This window comes from Oryzias melastigma, unplaced genomic scaffold (assembly GCF_002922805.2).
Source record: "Oryzias melastigma strain HK-1 unplaced genomic scaffold, ASM292280v2 sc00314, whole genome shotgun sequence".
Lineage (NCBI taxonomy): Eukaryota > Metazoa > Chordata > Actinopteri > Beloniformes > Adrianichthyidae > Oryzias > Oryzias melastigma.
The window spans coordinates 97,423-100,488 of NW_023416921.1; the positions used below are offsets into that span (position 1 = coordinate 97,423).

Genomic DNA, 3,066 nt, shown 5'->3' on the forward strand with positions numbered 1-3,066 from the left:
ACTTACAAAAACCAAAGCTACCAGATTACTTTGTTAATAATGATCTGGTAATAAATAATAGCAAAGAAGTAGCAAATCAATTTAATAATTTTTTTGTTAATATTGGAGTAAATATAGCTAATTCAATAGATAGTCCCAGTAATCATAAAATGCACAGTATAGACACAATCTTACAATCTATGTTTGTTGGAGATGTTGATGAGAGTGAAATATTAGCAATAGTAAAGAAAAGTAAAAACAAATCATCTACTGACAGTGATGGACTTGATATGAAAATCGTAAAAAAAACAATTGATTGTATCATTAAACCATTGACCTACATCTCCAATTTATCAATACAGTCTGGTGTTTATCCTGAGAAAATGAAGGTAGCAAAAATTATACCAATCTTTAAAAGTGGCGATGAACATCTATTTAATAATTATAGACCTATATCATTACTCTCACAATTCTCCAAAATCCTTGAAGTTTTTTGCTTTCAAGCTAAAAGTTTTTTTTAGGAAAAAATGAAATACTTAGTCAAAAACAATATGGATTTAGGTCACAAAGATCTACAGCGCTGGCTCTAATTGAGCTAACTGAAAAGATTACAACTGCAATAGATAACAAACAATACACAGTTGGAGTGTTCATTGATCTACAAAAAGCATTTGATACAATTAATCATGATTTACTCTTATCTAAACTATCTATATATGGGATTAGAGGTCTGTCATTCCAGTGGCTTAAAAGTTATCTAACCAATAGACAACAGTATGTCCAAGTAAATGGAACAAATTCAAACTACCAACAGATCACTACTGGAGTTCCACAAGGATCTGTATTAGGTCCCCTACTTTTTATTTTATTTATAAATGATGTTTGCAAAGTTTCCAAAATAACCCAGTTTTTATTGTTCGCCGATGACACATCCATTTTCCACTCTGGATCAAATGTACTTGAGCTGATGTTAACGTTAAAAGAAGAACTAACCAAGGTGAAAAATTGGTTTTCTGAAAATAAGTTATATTTGAATTGGGAGAAAACAAAGTTTATGATTTTCAGTAATCGGCAAACAGATGAAAATTTAACATTAAACATTGATCAAGTTGACATTTGCAAAGTAAGTGAAATAAAATTTCTTGGAGTTATTTTGGATGAAAAATTAAAATGGAAATCTCACATTAATCATTTGAAAAAGAAAATTAGCAAAAATATTGGAATTCTTTATAGAGTAAAAGATTTATTTAACAGTCAATGCTTACGCATGTGATATTGTTCTTTTATTTTACCATATTTTAGTTACTACCTTGAAATCTGGGGAAAAGCATATTCAGTTCATATAAAGCCTTTATTTATCTTACAGAAAAAAGCAATAAGAATAATCAACAAAAAAGGCAGCAGAGAACACACAAATAATCTGTTTGCTGAATAGCGACTGCTAAAGTTTTCAGATTTAGTTGACTTAAAAACATTATTATTTATGTTAAAAGCCAAATTAAAAGCTCTCCCGAACATCATTCATTCAGCTTTTTCATTTATTTCAGAAGATAATAGCAACAGAAGGAAAAATAGTTTCAAAGTCCCATTTGCACGCACAACCCTGAGACAGACACACATATCAGTTTATGGAGTCAATCTATGGAACTCACTGGACACAATATTGAAAGAAACTACTAGCATAGCTGCATTTAAAATAATCTTTAAGGATAGGATATTAGATAAATACATGAAAGAAAATGTATCAGGACAGTAAATGTAAACCATAGACCGAGATGGATTAGGGAGGGGTAGAGATATAAAGTCTTGAAGATTTGTTTTCTCTGTTAAAATGTCGTCTTCTTGTTTTCTTGTTTGTTTTTGTTTAAAAAAAGGAACAGATTATATAAGAATTTGTTTTCTTCACTCTGTTCCAGTTGTTCAAGTCCAAGTATGTTTAATGTATGTTTTCTTGTAAAAGGAAAAAAAGGGCTTGAACAATAAAATATATATATATATATATATATATATATATCTTCAGAAACCTCACAAACGTCCAAACATTGTCTCAACACAAGCTAACGCAGCTAGCCTGCTAGCGCGGCCTTGTTCTGTTTACTTCCGGGTCAGAACATGAACGTCACACACAAATAATTAAAAACTAAAACTCATTCTCTTAAAATCATAAAAACGTAAAATAGCATTCTCACTTGTTAATTTATTTTAATTTTCAGCATTCTTAAGAGTCTGGGTTTAGTTTTGAGTTCGTTTTGCCTGACGTTCCTCCTATGACCCGGAAGTAAACAGATCGAGGCTTCGCTAGCAGGCTAGCTGAGTTAGCTTGTGTTAGGAGGAACCTGGTGCTTTGTTCAGACGTTTGTGGACAGAAAGGACAATACGTAGTTCGTGTCTGAACTCGAAGTATTTCTCAAAGTGTCGTAAATGAGTGAATACGTGTTGAACGTAAAGACAACGTGGCTGTGATTGTGAGACTAGCAGATGATCGGAGCTGCTGTTCAGAGGACTTTGGTGTTTGTTGGAGCTGAAGATCTTCTGCAGCTGCAGGAACCATGTCTTCCCTTCAGTCTCTGAGAGAGTTGATCAGCGAGCGACTCGCTGCTGCTGCTGAAGAAATCTTCAGACTCTGTGAAGGAACCATCGTCCAGTACGAGCAGGAGCTCTGTCGTCAGCGCAGACTGCTGGATATCTGCTGGAAACCACAGCTTCAGCTCCACCACATAGGTATGTTCACTTCTTCATCTTCACAACATTCGGATCCAGGTTCTAGTGGACCCATGACTGCTTATGTAACTTGTCCAGAACTCTGCGGTCCTCATCGTCTCCCGAACCCATAGACCGTTTGTAATGAACTGGACAAAGCAAGGTGTTGATGTCACAGATTTTGTTCTCAACTTTTTATTTGCAAATTACCAAATTATCTTTTTCCATTTAGAACATTGAAATCCAAAGCAAACGGCTAAACAGCATATATATACATACATATATACATACATACATATTAGGGCTGGGAATCACTGGGTACATCACGATACGATACGATACGCGATACATGGCTCACGATATCGATAATATCGCGATACTGCAAAA

The 3,066-nt window shown here is 34.1% G+C and overlaps 1 protein-coding gene across 1 annotated transcript in view; it reads left to right on the forward strand.

Moving 5' to 3' along the window:
• Positions 1-2,646: 2,646 nt before the first annotated feature.
• LOC112142186 (gastrula zinc finger protein XlCGF7.1-like) overlaps positions 2,647-3,066 on the forward strand; it is an 11,043-nt gene continuing 10,623 nt past the window's right edge. Inside the window, exon 1 of the mRNA XM_024265432.2 lies at positions 2,647-2,700. The gene's annotated coding sequence lies outside the window, so the exon portion shown is untranslated. The remainder of the gene's footprint in view (positions 2,701-3,066) is intronic.